Source organism: Argiope bruennichi, chromosome 9 (assembly GCF_947563725.1).
Source record: "Argiope bruennichi chromosome 9, qqArgBrue1.1, whole genome shotgun sequence".
Lineage (NCBI taxonomy): Eukaryota > Metazoa > Arthropoda > Arachnida > Araneae > Araneidae > Argiope > Argiope bruennichi.
In genome coordinates, this window is record NC_079159.1 from 24132288 (window position 1) to 24155479 (window position 23192).

Sequence of the window (23192 nt, forward strand, 5' to 3'; positions counted from 1 at the left end):
CTTAGACTTGTTGAAGTTTTTCTGGATCACAGCAAACAATTTGCTGTAAACAACGTGTGGGATTGGAGCGGGATCGGGAGAAATTGTTTCAGTCTTTCGGAAACATTTGCACCCAGCAAGAAAAGGAAGAGAGGGCTGCAAATGCACCTTCAGAATGTAATGAATTCTCTGAAAATATATTGCATTTCGGATGTTCCGTGAGGAGGAGAGCAAGCATTCGTTTATGAGTTTGTATACAAGTTGCTTTATTTCACTGCAGTCTAGTAAAAGAATGGGAAGATTTCGAGTTAATAATACTTATCGATTTCAACTGTATTGCAAAGGTGAATTTATCACGAAAAGAGCAAGCGAAACAAATGTTTATATACAATTTATTGCTTGCACGAGACAAAATTTCAGACAGACACTACAAATTTTATTCCTTTACAGTGTTGAGAAATGTTTAAGACAAATTTCCTTAAACCAAACTGAATTTCTCTTCCAGCATATTATTTAATTACCAAAACCATATATTGTTTGTTGTACTGCCGCATTTTTTTTTTATTAAAAACTGTAAGTTTTTATTCTTATCTTGGGGTTACCTTTTCATATTTATATATCGTTTATCAGTGAAAAACAAAATAAATTTGAGTCAATTTTCTTAAAAATGAGACCTACGATTAACGTTTATGTTTTGTTTGTGTTTCCAGCAGTTAAGTTATGCATTACATAATTTATGTTAAATGTAAACAGTTTATATCCTTTAACTTACTTTTTATCTTGTAAATTCTTGAACCGTGCAATGCAGTATATAAAGTATATAAACTACCAGTACAAAGCCTTCTTTTAACTAGATACGTTACAGGCAACGTCTTCTATGATTCACCTGGCTACGTTCATATTTTACGCTGCTTAAAATAAATGGAGGGCTTAGTACTCAATAAAAAGTGAGAAAAAAAGTATTATAACAGTAAGTGTTGGTATAAAAACTTTGTTTCCTGGTATTAACTCTGGTCTGGCCAACTTTTTTTGTTATCCGGCCTGCCCTTCCGCCACATTAGGTCAGATACTCGGGAGTGTACTGTATATAAATAATTTAATCCAACTTCAGCCAAATATTTTAAAACCCATTTTTGATGTTAATTCTCGTTTTTAATTTTTAGAAACTTTTTATTCAAAGCTGTAATATTTAAAGTTAATGATGAAATGTATCTTTGGCGTTCAGCTAACAATTCCTACATTTTTCGAAATTGAGACAATTGAGCTTGAAAGACGTTTCTATTACTTTGTTCAAAATGCGATCAATAAAAGGATATTTTACTTTTATATCTATTAACAAATTAAATTTAGTTTTATCTGTTATTTTCAGTTAACCACAAGAAAAATTACTGGAAATAGAGATGACGTGGCAGTGAACTAATAAATTTCAAATTAAAATAATAATCATTGCTAAATTTAAATCTTTAAAAATATTTCTTGTCGTTCTCTATTTTAAATTTTACATTTCATCATTAGGATTGGATTAATTTAAAATATTGTTTATTCATCCGTATAGTCTTAATAATCTGGCACTTCATCGTGTGGTAAAGTTCGCAGTCCCTGTATGTGAAATATAGTAACAAAAAAAAAAAGCCCTAGTATTAATGATAACCAATAGCCAGTAGAACAAGAACACGTTATTTCCATGCATCTTCCCAGTGAGTCTCGAGTTACTTAACTGTAGGAGGCGGTATTTAAGCAATAACTCGCCTATCAGTGTTGTCTAATCAGTTAATTCGAGCCCGCTGTCGAACATCTCCGAATGGCCTCTCAGCACGCAAAACTGCTGTCCGTGGGCCGGCCTCGTCGAGGAGGTAATTTAAGGGACTCATCGAGAACACTGCTTCGACTAAATGAAGTACCATAAATTTCTATTGTCAATAATTGCAGGTTAGAGGGAATCATCGTTCATCGGTTATGGAGAACGACTGACTGAATATGGGTGCCTCAGCATCCAACTGAAAGGTCAAGCGTGGATGGTTGCCCTGCAATTGCGAGTTAAATAGTTAAGGACTCCAGGCTGTTTTGAAAATATGCGGTCGATTCGAAAAAAGCTGTGGTTTATGAATGATTGCAAAAAAAAAAAAAAAAAAAAAGTTCTTAGGAATATGGGGATTAGTGATCATTGGTGTACTGAATGTTTAATGAGAAATGAATTTATTCATTTTGTGTTTGCGTACCGAAATTAATATTTTTTTTATGATTAAGAGTGCTGTAATTGGTCTTATACAAAATTGTTATTTTTCAACTAGTTAATTAAAATGCTAGTGTATGCACGTTTGCTTATAAACACGAAATGGGGTTAGTTTTGTGTAGTTTTATTTTTATTGTTAAAGTAAAGTTATTTTGCGATAACAAATTAATTGGCAATAAAACCGTATAAGTGAAAAATAATAAATAAAAACAAGAATTCGATTGTTAATATATAGTAACGACTAACCTACACATAAAAAATGTACCTAATTTCTTCACAATACACGTAAATATAATTTCAGTAACTAAACCAATAAAAAGTCATGTTGTGGAATATGCTGAAAAAATGTTTTTAAAAATTTATTAAAATTAGAGATAAAAATTGTAAGATAATAAATTGCTTTAAGTTAGAAGATTATTATTATAATTTTAATTTTTAACATGTGTAGAATGATATTTGTGTTATAATATGCTCTAAAGTTATTGGAGAAAAACTTTTATATTTTAATAAATTTTAATTAAAAATCTAATTAAAAGTTTGAAAAAAAAACTTTTTTCGATGACTATCTATTACCCATAAAATTACTGTATGCCAAATGCGGTAACTCCAGGTATTGTATTCTACTTTACATATCGTATTGAATGATTTCCAATTATATATTTTGAAATTTATATATAATATGCTGGCCTATAGATTTTATCCCACAATTTTTCTAAATATAGTTTTTTTTCAAACTTTCAATTGGAATTTAATGCATAGGAAAATATGTGTAATTATAGATTCTATAATAATCCCTGCAAAATAAAAGGATTACTGGTAGACGATTCTCTGGAGATTATATATATATATATATATAATATTTAAAGATGCATTTTTATATACATGCAATAGTTCTATTATTTCTTTCATTTTGTAATCCTCTGTTAAAATCAAGCGTCTATCTATTATTAAAGTTTAGTCACATATTTTATTAAATACGTAATATTGAATTATGTTACTTCACCTCACTAGACAACGTCGAGACATATTCTCGACACTAGTAATAAAAATGTACAAACTTGTACATTTTTACGGCGCCTGCGAGATGTACTCCTGACTACAGGATGTAATAAAAATGCTCTATGAAATCTTTCAGAATGACTTTTGTTATTTAAATAAATTTTTGAAATATGTGGACTGATAATTAATAATACAGTCTGGAATTTTGCGTGGAGACTCTACATAGAAAGAAATAGGAGCAGTATTTGAAAGAAAGACTTACCTTAATATATAATCTTACTAATTTTAACGGCTCTTACCTGGTAAGAACCATCAAAAGTGAACTCACTATGAGTTGTTCAAATATTTAAAATACGAACACGTTGTAGAAGAACGTTTTTGCATTGAAATGAACTTCCGCACTACTCTGGCGTCAGCGGCGACAGTAGAGTGTATGTTATTGTTTTACTAATTGCTCTTTAATGCCACAGAACATTACTTTTGGAATGTGAACTTTATTTTTATGTTTGGTATTTTGTGATCAGAGATACCAAAGAAAATCATACAAGGTCGAAACAAGGTGACCCATGTTATCATGAGTTCTATGTCTGCAAAAAGTAGCATTGGTATTTCTTAATCTGTGCTCTGCATTTTTTTCACTTCACTTTTTTTCCCCCGTCTTTTTTTTTTCTTTCTTATTTTTAATTTTTTTTTCCCCTCCGGTCTTATTTCTTATCTATATTTTTTTCAATCTGCTTCTTTTGATGTAGGATATGTTATCCTTAATGACCCGTCAGTAATGAGTTGGCAACAAATTTAAAAACTCGCAAACCTCAACGTTAATTATAGAAATTTAAGTACAAAATAAAAACATTATTTTTTCTGTATAAAAAAAGTATTCTTCGCAAATAACCGCATTTAATTGACTAAATGACTTGAAATATTTATGTGTAAAAATATGACTTTTCTAACTAACCTTATATTTGAAAAGTTATTTTTTTAACATTCTTTTCACTTATTTTCTAAAAAAGGTTTTTGATACAATGCATTATTTATGGAAAAGTGCTTTAATACTAAATCATGACAATTCAAAAGCGGTTATTAATTTTTTCTCAGTTCAAAACACTTTAAAAAAAAATTGTTTTTTTGAACATTTTTTTTTTTTTCTTCTTTTTCGATTTTTATCTCCATTTTTTATTAATGGTTTATCGTGTTATTCCGGTGAATATTTCAAGTTCAGAAAAGCTAAATTGTGTTTTTAAGTCATATACTTCGAATGAAGGTAGCATCTACTAATTTTTGTATTTTTTATCTCTTAAGTCCTTATCTGCCTATGTTCTAAGAAAGTTAATCTCGTAAAAGAGGTATTACATTTGTGTTAATAAAACAAACAATGTTTTAATTTCTTTAAATACTTATAAAATTTTAAACCTGATTTCCTAAAAGGGCCAAAAACTATACATTCATATTATCTATAAGATATATTTACGTGCTATGCTATTCTGATTACATGTCAAATTCAGATAGTTTAATATAGGTAAGGTACAACTTCAAATGCTTTAAATTATATTTTACAGAATTTTTCTATTTCATAATAATCTAGTAAGTATTCTGTGTCCAAATTTCGACTTCGTTTATCCAAAATTTGCTTAATTTTCTATATTTCTGTTTGATACTCAATTTCACAAATAATATATTTTGCATTAATATATGGATTTATATGATAGTTCATCGATTTACCGATATCGATTTATATGGGGAAAGTTTTTCGTCTTCTAATTTTCACCTAAAAACGTTATACCATGCCTCTTAATATTATGCTACAAACATTAATTCAATGCTCCCACCATATGAATTTTTTTAACTATTCTTAGACACTTTCTAATTAACTTATTAAAAAACATCTTAATCACGTTGGCATAAAATGACCAATTTTGTCCGATCATAAATATCCCGAGGGAGTGTGCAAAACAAATATCCTCTGACTAGAAAAATCAACAAACGTGATGGCATAATGAAACCTTATTATGCAAAGCTGAATATTATGCCAGTGCTGCATGGCAAGCAACTGACTGCAGAGCTTACATGTATTTTTATGGAAGATATTGAAACATTTCTTGCAACGGAAATATTAGCATAAAAAGAACTCTCTGCGGCAAAGTGGAGCAAAACATTTGTAGTAATATTACGCATGATATCTAACTCTTATTCGAGCGTGACAAATTCTCATTGAAAAATTCTCACGACCTTTTGACGTGTTTCGCTGTAGTTTACGTCCACGATTCCCTGGGTGGTCATTTTGTAACTACCTTATTTCATTTGTTCGCTGAAAACTTTTACGTTATTTTTTGCATTAAACCTCCCTTTTTCCACTCTCTCTTTCTCTCTCTCACTTTCACTTGCCTTTCTTCCGTTGTTATTCTTAATCCATTGGGAAATTTTTGTGTTAGCTCATTTCCCATTAACAATATTAGCTTTTTTTTGGTGCCTATCTTTTTTAATGAATGTAGAATTAATGCTATGTCCATGAATTAAATAAATTGGAAAGCAAGCTTTTAATGCTTCTGATGTTGTTTATGCTTTTCAATAATTCATGTTAGACATTGTACTTTTTTTCCGCTCGTTCTATTTCCTTTTTTTTTTTCAATGGAGTTTAATATCAGCTGTTATGCGTTTGAAATTTAATTACTTTGAATGGAATGTAACTCGCATTCGTTTAACGTCTTTGGAATTGCTGAAACATTAGTTTTCGGATTATGTGCATGTGTAAAGAGTTTTATCATTTTTTGTCTTGTAGAGCAATTAAATAATTAAACTAGAGCATTTGGAAATTGCTTCTGTTATTTCTACTCAAATTGGTTTGTACTTCGAGAATAACTTTTTTTAAAATTCCACATCTACATACATATAACTATTTCCATTTTTTTTTATCATAGCGTATAACATTTTGAAATAACTATTCTGTATCACTTATTTAATTAGTCGAGTATTTTATTATTTTTATTTTTGAAAGCAAACTATGTAGGTAATCGAAAACATTTAAGAACTGAGCTAGTCAGTATTTATTATATGTATTATTTCAATTTTTTATCATAGCGTTTATGTAACTTCATTTCATATAGTTTGTTAAAAAAAGAATTGTCCTTATATATTTTATTCATATTATAAAGTTTTATTTATATTTTTACTTATATTATAAAGTAAAAATTGAATATTCTCGTAATATTATGCTTATTCGCTGATGAAGATGCACAGATAAGATTTTTGAAACTATAACAGCAGTAAGTGAAGCCATCTAAACACTACTGAACTTCCGAAGTCTTCCAGAATGTGCTATTCTTTCAAATTGTTCAGTATACATAAGCAAAAGTTGTTTAAACTATCATCTTGACCTACTTAATTACAATTTGTTGAGACAACATTTGAACGCATTTATTATTTATCATGATAAATATTTTTCAGAAATCGTCTTTCTCAGTTGAGATCGAGACAAAATTTCTTAAAAGTTACTCACAAGCGAAAAAGACTTTTTTTTTTCTTTAAGTTATGAAATACTTCTGTTAATAGACATTCTCTGATCTATAATCCTTCACTGTCGTCTGTAATGCTGTGTAGAGTTAAAAATCTCCCCACCATTTTAATCTGCGTCATTATCGGATGTGAAATCCTAATTTCTATTTTTGACGTCTACTAACCAAGATTAATATTTTTTTTTAAAAAATTGACTAATTTAGAGGCGTGTAAACAGCTTAATTGCGCTGAGGTTTGCAATTCTTATTATTTTATATTAATGTAACAAACTGAAAGTTAATGCTAGTATTTTCCTTCAGTACTTTTTTTTAATTTTGCATTTGATATTGCATTTATTTATGCTAGTGAAACTTCCTTAATTTCAGCCCGATTTTAACGATTCGTTTTGATTTTGTTCTGAAATTTTATAGATAGAGATGAGATCATTGCAAGGAAACAAAGCTGTAATACTATTGTATATTTACATTTAAAATATACTGCGATTAATAATTTTTCTTATTTATAAAGCATTCGACCAGTGTGCATGATATTTTTTACTACATTTTTAATTTGTTAATTGATGTCAATCTGACCTGAAATATTGTTAACAAAATAGCAGCCCGTCTAGATGGACGCTTCTTCTAGTATATATCCAGATATATATTCAAATCTTTGTAACTATGCTAAGAGAATTGTAAAAATAATGAATTAATAAATTTCTGTATTATAATATCCTAATGCAAACTGTACAAACTTTTGATTGGAAATCAGCATAAATGACTATTTTAAGTTTTAAATAATTACTTTTTTCCCAAAATTTTGTGTTTCTTCACTTAAGAATATTTCTATTTCATAAAAACATTTTTTTTAGTATGCTTTAAAAAGGAATTACGATTTAGTAGCTACCAGTTAAATACGTTTCTACTCATTTTTAGATTCATATTAGTGCAATAAAAACACAAAGTAAGAATTGAAGAATAAATAACTGAAAGCCATAGCACTGTTTTCTTATGTTCAATTTCATCGCGAAGCAAATAATTACTTTTCAAATCTCTTTTCGCTCTTTCCTATTTTGCTTCAAAATATTAGGTGTGTAGAAAAAAATTATCATTCTGTAGGTATCGATTCTTCATTACGCCCATCTTATTTCTTATTTATTTTCGAAAATTCTTTTTAAACAGCGTTACAGGAGAACATTAGATTAAATAAATGAGAAAAATTTCACGGCTTTGGTCTTCACGAAGAACGCAAATAGAAAGAAAACGATTTCGTGACTACGAGTTTCATTGATACCATTTATCAAACGATCCACTCATATGAATTATAACTCTTTTTCAATAAAATTCTCATTTTGGACGGAGTAAAAAATTAAAACAATAACTTCTTTTCTTTTTTTTTCAGAAAAAAAAAGCGAAAGAAAAAAAAATTAAATTTCGGTTATAAGTACGAAAGCCATTTTCTTTTCAGTTAAATATCGAAAGAAATATCCGACTTTGTTCATTAAATTGGACATTTCGATCGTTTCGGAGGAAGAAAGAGATTTAAAAGTTAAACATTTAAAACTCATTAATCATATTTTAATGACTCTCATTGCGTGCTTGTGAAGTGAGAGCTTCGTCTAACGTTATTGGTAGATTTTCTACGATTCGCGGAAAAGAAAGATATTTTAAAATTACTTTTTTTTTCTCGCGATGTCAAGAGGTATTTCAAAATTTGAAATTAATTTGACAGCATTTCTTTATTAATTACTTTTTATTATCTTTTGTTATTGATAGTTGAGTAAAATTGTTTCGACTTCCGTGTATACGTTAGGAGAATCAATTTTAGGCTGAAAGATAAAAATATTTTATGTAAAAAAAAATCTTTATTATTTTTTATTATGTATAAAGCTATTTAAAATAAAAGCATTAGATGTTTGCAGTGTATTTTTTTTTAATTTCTTGTTTAAAATAAAAATTGTGTCTTTAAAAATTTAAATTGTATTAATTTTAGAGAATAAAATTAAGTTTGAAAAGATTTTTTTGAAGAAAATCAAAAGTACTGCTTGAATTTGTTTTATTAATATTAAAATTTAGAAAGTTTAAATTAAAATTCCAATTCCCCATTGTAGTGGAATGTAGATCATTATTATCCGTGCTGTGAAAGCAAGAGTACGTATGTTTTAGGGAACATTTCTTTAATGGTCACATTTCTCAGAAAACAAACACAAACGCGAAAGACAAGACAGGATATTCATGCGCGTACTTTAACAGAACAGCATCTTATCTCATTATCATAACAATCGCAATGCACTATGGGATGCGTACCTAATGAGGCATCACCATCTATTACACAAAAGAGAAGATAGAGTAATACAACTGCTACACCATTAAAATATCAACTTCATAACTAAGCTTTTTTTTAATGAAAAAATCGTACCTTCTAATTTTGAATTCTTTTTAAATGAGATTATATACAGGGTGTTTATAAAGTCCCGGACCCATTTTGATGTTTAATAACTCATAAAATAATAAAGATATAAACACACTTATGACATTTATTGATGGAATAACTCATATATTTTCCTTTTCAGGTTTGAATATTTTTACTTTTGTAAATATCGTCTGCGCGTGTGGTTAATTTCAGATAATTTCATTTTACAGTCTAAATATCTGTGCTTTTCTAAATATTGTCTGCTTATTAATTGCATTTTTCTCTCTTTTGTTTTTGTCAACTATTGCAATGTTATGTTTACTTTTGATGTGTTTGTTCTATGTAGTACTTTTGTATGTGATGTTTTATTCGAGCGGATATTAAGGAGAATGCATACACCACAAGAGAAAGCACAGATTTTATGGTGGTTCATAGAAATGAAATCGATAGTGCAAGCACAGAGAAATTTCAGAAGAATTTACCAAAAAGATCCTCCATCCAAAAACAGCACCTTGCGGTGGAAAAAGAATTTTCTAGAAATTGGAAGTATCGAAGATAAGAAACGTTCCAGACGTCCTTGCATAAGTGATTTTGATGTTGAGCGTGTCAGAGAGACATTTTTACACAATCCTAGAATATCTGTGAGATCAGCGGCAACAGAATTGGATATGCCAATTTCGACGGTGTACAAGGTTATTAAGAAAAAATTAAGACTGCATGCATACAAAGTTCAAATTGTTCAAGTTTTGGAACCGAACGATAGACCTAGGAGGATTGACTATCGACTTGATATTCTCCGTGCGACGAAGGGGGCACACGTGGAAGTTCATTGACAAGGGTCATGAAACTTTTTGAGTCTATTTAACCATTTATGTTATTAATTTAAATCTGTCTTTATTATTTTATGAGTTATTAAACCTCAAAATGGGTCCGGGACTTTATAAACACCCTGTATTATTAATATCACTTATTAATTAAAGTGATATTCCCTTTTTTTTGTTCAGTGCATTAATATCTTTCGCTATAATGACGTGTCTGAGTTTTTGAATTAAAGTATTTAAATAAAAAGTATTACATCATTTAATAAGGCAAAAATCTCTTCGTAAAGCTTCAATAACTAGCTACATCAATTACTTCCTTATTGGTTGGATGCTCAAAACAGTATAAAATTATAGATACTCAAATTAGTATATACTATACACTATAATGAATACCATGGTATTAAAGTTTATTGTTTATTCGTTAGAATTTATTTTTCACCTTTCGTTTTACATCATATATTTATTCATTTTTTTTCATCCATTTATCTTTCGTATTCTATTTTAATTTTATAATCATTAATATTTAGATTAACAAGCGTCTTATGTATGTTGTTTAAAATACGAATGTGCATCAAGTTTAACAAACCTATTACCGCTTTTATTCTTAGAATCACTTTTGTGATCAAAAGATTATTTCTCATAAGCTAATTATTTTGAATTATAGGCTTAAATTCTTTTTTTAATGAAACAACTTAACCGAAACAAATGCTAATTAATAATTTTGCATCATTTATTTTATTCTGCCTAAATTTTTACATTAATTGAGTGAAAGGCTCGGTTAAACTTGTATAAATATTTTTCAAAAGATTATTTATCTGAAAGTAAATAGATAAATAAATTATTTATCCGTCTATAACAAACCTGAAAGCATTTTTATTGTTTAGAGATTTAATGTTTTTGTATAATACATTATTTTTAAATATAGATAATTATATTATATTTAAAGCTTTACTTTACTTTATTATTACTTTTAGACCAAAGAAAAATCTCTTTAATTTTTTTTAATTGTTATCTAAACATTTTTGAAACATCTGACGGTTTTAAATATCAATCTCGTGAATATTTTCAAAAGAAGTGTGAAACGCAAGAAAGCCGAGGAAAAAAATCTTAAGCATATAAAAGAGCTTTTATCTTCCATCATGATTCCAATTGTTGTATAGTCTTTTTACGAAAACCAACGCGTTGAACCTTCGAAAAAACGACATACTTTTCATTCGGTTCCATTCTTTAAAAATATTAAGACACAACTTTACGGGATTTTCATACTAAGAAAAGATTCACCCACCTTTAAGCCCTATAATCGATTACATAATGAATAGAAAATGAAAAAAATTATCTTTTCAAACTGTAATCATGAAATTAAATTAGATTCTAATGAAATTAAAGGAAGATTTTAGATAAGACGTCGCGAAAAAGTTTTAGGATAACAATTCCCCCCTTCTTTTTCTCTCCTGGATTTTTCTCCCGTTTAAAAAGAGATGCGACATTTTTGCGAAGGAGGAGATTTTTCTTAAAGCACAACCTCGACTAATTTGGGTCGTTAAATGCACGGCGACACCCTGCGCACACTTTTTTAATAACATAATTAACGAAACGGAGAGATCTTTTGCATGCCTTAGTAATTACCGAGTTCTTAATTAAAAATGCAATTTCATTCGACTTGAAACTTTTCGACCAAAGAAAAGTCCCTTTTGCTAAAGACTTTGTAAATAGTTTAAACATGTCGCCTTTTATACAGTTTTTAAATTTTAGTTGGTGAATAATTCTCGAAGCTTAATAAAGCCGACTACCATTTATGAGAATCCGTGTTCTTAGAGATTGTCCGCTTAGTTATTTATTCATAGAAAAATATTTGTTTCGTTCGAGATAAAAGAGCATCAAGCTGGGGGTATTTTGTATTTAATTTTTTTTTAAATCAGTCTCGTGCGGTTATATATATCTGAATATATTCTAAGGAATAAAACATATTTTTTGCCTTTGTATTACGAATATACGTTAACATTTCTTTTGTACCACAGAGCTAAAAACTTCATTTTATGGGGTTTTTAAAGATAATAATTTGAAATGAAAGATATTTTTCTTGTGATATAGTTGAATGAAATATGAATTATGCATCCACATTAGAAAGATAGTTTTAAGACAATTATTTCGAATATTATGAACTGCGAATATATAGTTCGAAAGGGATGAAATATCATGATGCTATTTTTGTTACTTTATATGAACAATTCCTCTTTGAAACTATAAAAGTTCAAAACACTTTCTCGGTATCTCTCTTTTTTCCTGCTTTCTGCTTTTCTATTTGGTATGCCGCGCTGAACTAGTCATGGTCTGTTACAAAGAGCTCTTGATAATGGATTCAAAATTGGACTATCTCCGTAACATCGTGAGGAGAAAAAGATACTTTATTCTTCAACGCGCCTGTGTCCCCGTAAATCAAAGAATGCTTTGCATATAATATATATATATATATATATATATATATATATATATATATATATATATATATATATATATAAGAAAAGAATTATTTGACAGCTGATGGCTTAGGGTTTGTAAAAATGTAGCGCTACACGATAGAACAACGTGTTAACGCAAAATATGAACTAAATCAAAAACATATTTTTTTTTCTTTAAATTGTTATATTGTTGTGAATCGCAATGTTCACGGTATAAAGTTATGTATGGAATAAGACATAGGTCAAATTTCCTTCTAGGCGTTGCTGGCACATACGCACTCATTTGTCGACATTTTCCAGGACCATTGTGCATAAATGTGATTGAATTTCGTTGATGCAGCGTGCTTGTGGACCCGTTGGCATAGACTTTTGACTTCAAATAACCCCATTAAAAGAAATCCAATGGTTTTAAATCATGCGATCTAGGGAGCCAATTCTCAAATTTCCGAACTGTGCCCCCCCCCCCCGACTTTCATTATTTTTGAAATATTGCTCAACAATGAAAACACGTTGTTCTATCTTGTAACGCTCTTACTAACCCTAAACTATCAGCTGTCTCAGCTGTCAAATGGTTCTTTAAATAGTGTTGCCAACGCTTTACAGCACGAATGGTGCATTAATTTTGAGATACCCTTTATACTTTTTCTTTTAATGAAAATAAGGGTTTACTTTATTTTTTATTTTAAAAAATACCTGATTTATGATTAGTGAAACTACAGCTTTGTATGAAAAGAAAACCATGACATAATCCTTGTGAGCAATATTTTTGCCTTTTATCAGAAAGTCAACATTTTTAATTCTGAAAAAGAGCCCGATTGCAGCACTGTCACTCAAACGGCTGAAATATTTACTGTAGTAAATTAGCCTGTAAAAATCCATTATTTAATTTATTATAATTTTTCTTTGAAATAGAAATATTTTCATTCATGCCATAAGGTAATTTATGACTGCCTTATTTGGTATTATCAATATTTTTGAAAATGCTTTATTTATCTCATTAACCTTAGTAATTGTTATTGATCTAAATTAAAAGTTTTTCGTTCCAGGACTTTTTACAAGCGACTGAAAATTGTTAAAGTTCCGTCGATCGGCATAAAACAACTTACCTTAACAGTAGGAATCACGCATAATAGCCATTTCATTTTTCGAATGGCTTATTTCTATTGAAAATTCAATTCTTAGGTCTAGACTGTGCTGTAAAAATTACGCTCATCTATACTGTGAAATTATCTTTAATGGAAATAATTCTGCATCATTCTTATTGTTATATCCCGCTCTTTAATATAAGATTTACGTGTCACCTTATCCATATTAGAAACAAAACCTTTTTGTAAACATGCTTTGATATTCCTGCGTGTTATTTTAGATAATGATGAGAAATAAGCGTAGCATTCGAGTATCCATAAATATTAACCAGGAAACAATTGATTCGGCCTCTTTTGAACATTCTCCATTACTAAATACATTTCTATAACTTTCATATCTTCTGTCTTCCCCCTTTCCACTACCATTGGTTCGATCCATACCTTTATCGCACCCTTCGTAACATATTATCCTTTACATCAGAGCTGGGGGCTGCCCTTTATTGACAATGTTAGAGAAGCAGTTATTAACGCTGGAAATCCCTGCTGTCAATAAATCCCATTAGGTAGACCTTCTCACCAAAGACCCGTCGCCAGAGGGCGCTATGGTAAGTTAGTCTTATCCATCCCGTGTTAGGATCATTGTCGTCTGTTCATGGTGGGTGGGGGAGAGAAATAAAGCGTAAGAAGGCTGTCTCTCCCCGGAAGATTATCATCAGTGTTATTGGTTTTATAATTTTACCAATTGCTTCGATTTAATGAGGGGGTGGTGATTGAGAACGGAGGCTTGTCCCTTCCTCAGATCGTTAGACTGAATGATCTTCGAAGACTAAAGTGCACTATCAGCGAAACTTTTTCGGTGTTCTTAGGTCTGAAGACGTTTCTTCCTCCTCATATTTTAATTTGAATTGTTCATGCATTCATTCTTCAAAATTAGGTCCTCTGTGTTCATCTGTTTTATTTTCTAAAACGTCCCTATTGAAATACTAGAAATCTTCTTCATTTCCCATAATTGGTAACAGAATTTTTGAAGTTTGAAAATCAGTTGTGCATTGATTTAATTAGGAATTAAATATTTCTGATTCGAAATTAATCTAATTGTATTTTTTTATATTCGCAGTTAAAAGTATAAATGATTTATAATGTTCAGAAATTTAGCATAATCATTAGAAATACTTGGCTTAGTTAAATATAAATGCTTTGCGATTTTCCAAAAGAATAAGAAGAAAGCAGAGTGACGCGTTAAATTGTTGAACATCGAACGAAAAATCAAATAGATCAATATGCGTAAAAATTATATAGTTTTCTTAGCAACGGGCCACAAGAATAATTTACAAATATGAATTATATATTCTTAAAATATTTTAACATGTTGAAACCTGCTTTTCATTTTGCTACGGTGAGCTAAATGATTTGTAAATAGATTGAATAATTTACTGAAAGCTCCTGATAATTTGAATTCCGCATACATTAATGCATTTTAAATGATAAATTATAAAACTAATTCTCCGACATCTAGTCCCTTCACTCTCCCCCTTCAAATGTATTCAAAGAAGATTTATTGGGCCCTTTTATGCTGCATAAAATTATTTTAATCATATTGTACTAATATATTTTGTACAACTTTTGTGCGTTTTTGTACAATTTTACTAATTTTTTTTTCTTGCTTGAAGCTGATATTTTTTGTTAACTGGTACATTATGAACTACTTTCGATCCTTTCAGTTAAGATACAGAAGATATTTTTCACATGAAAACAAGTAGACTCTGAAGATATTGAGAACTGAAATATTTTTCTACATCACTTAGTAGAATAGCAAATTTAATCCCTAAAATGTCTTCCGCTGGAATAACTATTGTTCCGTAATATTCTCTAATGGCACATAATAGCATAGGTGGTAGGAATTTCAAGAAATCCTCCTGCATATTTAAATCGTTCCTTCTTTGTACGAAACTGAATCCCACAACATAGAGAAATATATTTTCCGAAATGTTGCTTAATCTTCCATTTTTGCAATGAAGGCGGATTCGAATTCATGAATAAAATTAGCATAGCTGAAAAGTAAACAAAGAGCTAAAATTTGATTTTTCCGGTAGTCATTGGCATATTTTCAAAATATTCGTGGGTAAATTCAACGCTTTTTAATTATTTTAATACTGAGAGTTGAAACTGGTAAAATATTTCAAAATCTTTTCTTTTTAATTACTTTTGAATTGAAATTCAAGCTGTTGTTCTGCTTTAAAAATATCTTCTTTGTGGCATTCTTTGTAGGACAAAAATCGCTTTTTTTATACTCCTATTTTTAATTAAATCGAATTAATTGCATGAAATGTGTGATAACAAACCAGTTTTCAGAGGAACGCAAATTTTCCTGCCAAGCAATTTTTTCCCCTTGTTTTGTTCATTTCAAATAATCTGAAGAATCTAAAAGACATTTAAAATGTGGAATATATGTATAAGTCAGTGGATTTATATGCTTTTAAAACAGTAGGTATTAATAAAACAATCGTAAATGTAACGTAGAATCGAAAACGTCGTTTACTAAACAGTCACAAAAAGTCGCACGTTATCTATCTGAAAATAAAATTTATGTTTTGTATTATCTGATTGCTAATGTCACTCACTTGATTTGAATCCCAGATTCTACGCAATAAAGTAGATATTCTTAACAAAAGCAAGGAGCTAACAACCATTTTTAAATCGACATCTTTATTATTATTATTTATTTATTTATTTATGGAAAAAATTACAACAGCGTTGCCACTTTCTCAAAACTAAAAAAAAAAGTGTAACAACTTTGCCATTCATTTAAAATTTTGAATTACAAACGTAAATATAACAGTAATAATACTTTTTAAAAATATTTTATAATTTATATAATTTTGAACTATGTTTATTTTATTTTTAATTTCGCGAATTTCTATTATAAAATAATATTATTTACTAGAATAAGATTTTTAATTTAGAAAAATTTATGAAAAGAACATAAAAAATTGTATAGAGAGTATTGACTGTATACTCGATAGATAGCATAAGCTAATTCTAATGTTTAAAGTCAACAAAGGATGAAGAATGGATTTGATCGAGTCAGAATTGGAAGCAAATGCTTCCTTTGATAAATGATGCCGCTGTCAGGCACACGCGGCTTTAGTGAATGCCATAGTTTTCGCCCCCTTCTTTTTATAAAGTAGATTCGCTAATACATACGTTTATGCATAGAAGTGCGACTGATGGCTACGAAATTTGGCAGTTGTTTGCTTCTGTAAAGCCAAGATGTCAAAGATATCATTCCTTGCATTTTTATTCTTTTATCTCTCTTGTAGTCTTTTATTCAGCTTTTGAGGAACGGTCTTGGCAGTCCTTTGATGAATCACGACGCCACATTTTTTTTCTTACTCCGTTCTCTTCATTTTTACCAAACTTTTTATGATGTTGCCTTTTTTCCCTTTATTTAGTTTCTCTTTTTAATGCTACTTACACACTCAATTTATTGAAAAACATTTTCTTCTCTATTCTGATGTTTTTGACATTTTTGGTTGTTGAATACCCTAACAATGCCACCACTTCCCAAAGAAGTTTCCGTTGAAAGTAAATAATTTTTATGTTTTCAGACTGCCATTAAATATCGTAACCTTTTATTCTTTTAGAAGAGAAGTTTTTTTCTTTTTTTTAGTTTGTCTGCTTAACCTGATTGATGAAAAGCTGTGATTCAGAAAATTATAACAATTTATGAAAACAGGTTTTGGTTATTTGAATCTCCTCTCTTTTACTGTCTTGTTTATAAAACATTGTAATCGTCAAAAAAATTTGAACTCGAAATTTTTATGAATCCTGAGCTCGAAAAACACATTTTTGGAAAATATCTGTCTGTCTATCTGTGAGAAGGATAACTCAAAAACGCTTTGAGTTAAATGGATAAAATTTGGTTTTGGGGTTTTTCGCCAAATTCGTAGATGTTTATCAAATTTAGAGTAAAGAGGATGCTTGTTTTCAGACGAAGTCTGTCTGTCCGACTGTTCGAATATAAGTTAATACGATAACTACAAAACAAAGAGAACCAGATAATTAAAATTCGGTACACAGATTTAACAATTATAGTCTGGATTTTTCTCAAAATGTGAGTCAAATCCAACAATGGGTCTGTATTTTTAGAAACGTAAACGCAATAACTTAAAAATGTAAACGCTATAAATTAAATATATCAAATTTGGTATTGAATTTTGTGACTACAAATGTAGTTTTGTGTCAGATTTTCGTTTCATTCGGTTGGGAAAAGGCATCTTAAGCACACATTTGATTTCCGAATTCTATTAATCGCATGCCGGGGATTTATCGCCAATAAATTCGTCAAGGAAGTCACGGTAGATTTAGTGAAAATGCTAAATTCATACTAAAGGTAATATTTCATAACTATTGCGTGCCAATGCCATGCAAGGCATTCTATGGGATATCCACTTTATTAGAGGGTATGCGAGAAAGTTTTGAGGAGACCATTCATGCTTGTTATTTTCTCATACATGAAGTTTAGAGAGAATATAATAATTGTCAGAAAATTTGGACTTGAGATTTTGACGTATCTCTTCAACTCAGATCTCAAAGAGTTTTAAAAATACGTTTTTAGAATAGTGTGTGAATACAATAACACAAAATCACTTTGGGTTTGACGGATAAAATATGGTATATCAACGTTAAAACAAATTTCTAGATTTGCATTCTATTTTGAACGAAATCCATTCTTAGGAAGTTTGTTTGTCTGCTTGTTCGAGAGCAAATGAATTCGATGACTGCAGAACATAAAGAGCTCGATAGATGAAATATGGTACAAAGATTTAGCATTTGAAATGAACATTTTCTTATTGAATTTTGAACTAAATCTGTTGAAGGTTTGACAATCTGTCAATCTATCGCACATATAAACGTAATAACTCATAAACGCAATGATTTAAATTAATGAAATTCGATATGTGATCTTGTAACTGCATCATGTTTTGGAAAAAAGACGTTCAAATATATATTTCCACGATCGATTCCGTAAAAATGCTAGCTTTACTCCTAAGATCTATTTTTCGACTTGGCGACTTTGGCGCCAAAATAGATTATACACGAAACATCGAGAATTTTCCCGATCCGTCCAGTAGGAACCGAGTTACGCCTCGAACGTTCCTGATTGGTTGAGAGGCTTCTAGCCCCGCCTCTTCTAGCCAATGCCTCCTAAGACCTATAAAAGGAGCAGCCTACAGCTGCCGCGGTGGTTGTGAACCAGTAGTAGTCGAGAGTAGTCGGGATCGACGGTGAAGAGTAGTCGGATTCGACGGTAAAGAACTGACCTTCCAGAGAAAAGCGGAGAAGCGACGGAGTGAAACTAGTGCTGAACTAAGCTGTGCGCTACTGTCTGCAGTAGAGTTTTGTTATATGCTGCTGTGTATGCTGTTGTTGCTGCAGACGGCTGAAGATAATTGTCTTCTGTGCTGTATATAGTTGTCGTCTTTGTGCTGTCCTGTGTGTCTTCGTGTAAATAAACGTCGTTGTTTTATTTTCTACTGGTGATTGAGCGTTCTTCACACCATATCACTTCCACTATACAAACGAACCCCGGAAATTTCGTAACAATACTATTATTGGAGAGTATGTGAGAAAGTTTCGGGGAGACCATTCTCTTTGTTTTTTCATAAGTACTTTTTTTTATTAATTTCATGGGTTTTTTAGTAGCAAAAGTGTAAAGAGTCAAAGATTGTTGACGTTAATAAGCGTTTCATAATTATTATCCGATGCATTTATTTTTGGACTTTGGAAGTAAAATCATTTTATTATTAATTGCTCCAGTAGCTTTATTTGTATGTCAGCAATTGTTTGAACTGGAATGTCTAACTACCCGGCATTCTGCAATAATATCACACCTACTGTGATGTTCATTTTCTGGAATGACAGGCAGCATTGGCGGTACTATTTTGAACTTTCTCGTGAAATGTTTTTGAGCGAGTTTTTCATGTTCCATGCTGTGAGTTTATTTCCAATTAACACGGAATTTGCGTATTTATAGCTCTACAACTAGGGCAAGAAAAAAAAAAAGAAAACGTTATCCTTTTAGTCATGAAATTTACTGTTTACTGTTTCTATATTCGTTTTACGAGGTAATCCCTTTTATGTGGGCCTGACAAAAACGCAGTATTGGTTCGAAGGCCATTAAACCTTATCCAACCAAAAAGAAGCATTAAAAAAAAGAAGAAGAAAGGGATTCTTGTTTTTTAACTTTAAATGAGAGTAATAAAATGTCGAACGCCTTATTTTATTGAAATTTATTTTTGATGCAAGAATACCAAAATTTAATTGCTTCACACTTTTCTCTTCTAAACAGTAAACAAATGTATTGATTTTTCTCATGACCTCCTGTTGCTCCTAATACATTTATTTATTTTTCGTGGCAAATCCTTTTTTAAATTATTATTTCTTGTTCATAATACGTAAAAATATAATTATTCACGCCAGAATTTATACTGTGCTTATCTTTATTTAAATTATAACATTAATTATTACATTAAGCGTCCTTTGAATATAAAAATTATTTCCCAATACTGTCTAAGTCAATAAACAGAAAATGGAGACGTTTTTCCGATGTTTAATATTTTTAAAGTATTGTTATTTCTGACTTCATGTATCTATTAAAATGAATGGTAGAATAATTCTTCCTCAGGATATATGAAAATTTAATGTAATTTAGCATCAGTATCTATTAAAGTGAATGGTACAATAATTCTTCCTCAGAATATTCGAAAACTTTATGCAATTTATTAAATATATATAATTAGCTACTGCACTGTATCCGTAATCGAAAATGGAAGTGACCTTGAATTCAGTTTTTCCATACTTTGAATTTCTCAATGGATATTATATCAATGGATCAATGGATATAGTTTTGAAAATTCAGTCTTAAAATGTGTTTGACATTAAACATTTCCAGAAGTCGTTAAAGAGTGGATATAATTGTATAAAAAATTGCTTTGATTTTCCTGCATTTTAATAACATTTGTAAAAAATATCATTTTATTCAAACTGATTTCGTTTTTCAATACAACAGCAAAATATAATAATATGGTAACTTTAACAGTTTAAGAAGGGAAAAAAAATCCCTAATTTATTTTCTGGCTATTAAATTCATGCTTTAGCGCATTTTTTTTTTTTTTTCATTTGAGCGTAATAAGAATCCGTATGAATTATTGATTCTTTTTTATAATTTATTTTATCGGCATTTTTTTTTACTTTTGATAAAAAAAATCATGCTTTCATTAACGTAAATGTATGCTAATAGCATTTCATGCATAAATGATTTGTTGTATAACTTTCTTCAGAAGTATATTATTAAATGTGCATATAAAAATTGATTCTAGGAAGAAAAAAAAAATATCCATGAGCAGTTAATAGCATTTCAAATATGGTAATAATTTTTCCTCATAATATATCATGCCCATACTTCTAAAATCTTTTACTACATTAACACTAGTGTCAACAGTTCATTAAAAATGCCGCTCAAGACAAACTGCCCACCGTTTTAACTAGTAAATAAAAATAAATTTCTTTGATAAATTCAGTAAGTGCTTCTTTAATTGATGAAAAAGGCGCGGCTTACGTTATAATCGTCTACCTGAATAGAATTAATTTGACGGGGAAATATTCAATTAACATGTCGGAGACCTTTCACTTCTGCATTCAAGAGCCATGGCACAAGTGGAGGGCTGCAAAAAAAATCTGCGATGAACAAAAGAATGCGTGAAACAAAAGACCTTGTGTTGTGGCCGTTTTGCTCTCTCTCTCTCTCTCTCGAAGACGGCGGGGAAAAAAGCACGTGGGGGTCGTCCATCACGTGATCCCGTGTTCCCCGGTGGCAACCGCCCTGTCACGCGTGATGGATGTTCCACGCTTCAACACGAAAATGGCTGCCGCTGCTGATAAAAATATCCCTTGGCGGCGAGAAAGCTTTCAAAAACGGAAACAAAACACCAACAGCAAAATAAAAAAGACCACTTCGTATTTAACCTCAACCAGAATTAATTGAAACGAGAAATAACGGAATTTAAGGGTACAAGCCCCGGAAAGCAACTAGCGTGGTTCTGACAGGCGTTTAATAATTACGAGTGTGCCCTGAGAACTTGTTCCGATATCGGTCATGAATAAATATCGGGAAAAAGAGTTTCAAAATATCTTGCGCTGGCAGAGGTGGATCCTCCGGAAGTTTAACTTTTCCCCTTCCGAGAATCAGGGCGGAAAATACTGGGAAGGAAACTGAATGTTGTGTGAATTAAAGTTATTTTACCATACTGGACGCAGATTATTTTTTATTATATGCGTTACTTAATTAATATTTTAAATTTTCTCAAATTCAGTATATGTGGTTTGATATTTCCCTAAATATGAAGTTAAGTATCGTATCTAAATAAATACTTTCAACAGATTTTGTTGAAATCTCTTCAGTTATTCCCCAGCTTTCAAAACGTTTTCAATGGCGGCTTTTTACCAATATCTTTATATCTGGAATTTCAGAATATCTATTTTTTTATTGTATGCTTATTTACTAATACTTTAATACATTTTAATATGTATATTAAATTTTATGTATAATTAATTTTAATTTCAGTTATTAGCCTTTGTTAGTTTGTGTTATTTGTATTTAATTAAATTAATTTTATTTTGTCAGGTGTATTTCTTAATTGTTCTCAGTGTTTTTCTCATGCCGTGTATTTCCATGTATTTTTATTCCTACGTATTATTTATTCTACGTTGAAAAAGAGGCATTCCTGTGTTTTTATCTTTTGCAGTTAAATTATTATATCAATCTATGTTTTGTGAATTTCCCTCGCCAGCGTTCATAGCAACACAGCATTTTGATTGGATAAATAATGCTATCAAGAGTTAAATAAATTAATATTTAGCTAGTATTAAGGTTTATAAAATATAAAGCGTAATGTATGCTACAAGTTTTATAATGTACCATTAAATTTGGAATGAAAAAAAATGAAATTTAGAATGCCACAGTTTCTTCACAATCCAAAAAAAAAATTATGAGCAAAGGATTGAATAAGGTTAAAGGAGATTTATTAATCAGATTTACCCCGTGGACTTGATCTTTCTTAGAGTTTGTATATTTGTTTACATATTGATAAAAAAAAACGACGTTTAAAGAACCTCAAAAATGACTTCGCAAGAGAAGACATTCCATGTACCATGAAGGAAATATTTTTCTCATGCCTTATATTCAATAGAGTTATTGTTCGATATCGTATATTGAACAAAGATACAAGATAATGACTTGAAGTACAGATCGCAAGTGTCATTGCCATCACTGACTTTTATAATCGCAGCCTTACATGTTTACATTGCTGCAGAGAATATGGGAAACAATCAAGCATTATCTTAATGTGCGTCGTACAGTTAGTGGCGCTCATATGCAAATGCGTAAAAAAAAGGCAAAAAAAGTATTAGTACCTATGCTTGTTTTAACGTTGATATGTTTATTCCTTTCCTTTCTTAATACATTCTCAATATAATAAAGTAAATTTGTGGCCAATCTATATATTTACATCAAGGAATCTTTTAAAAATTTTGAAATGTTCTTTTAAGGTGTAAACATAGATGCTATAACCTTGTTTATGATTAAATATCTTTTATAATTTGAATATTTCAAGGAATTGAAAGCAAAAGCCGTTTTGCACCCACCAATTTTGAT

General features: G+C 30.1%; 1 protein-coding gene across 3 annotated transcripts in view; it reads left to right on the forward strand.

Annotated features, from left to right (window-relative positions):
• LOC129983723 (uncharacterized) overlaps window positions 1–23192 on the forward strand; it is a 460651-nt gene that overhangs the window by 320686 nt on the left and 116773 nt on the right. The gene's annotated exons all lie outside the window — the stretch shown is intronic.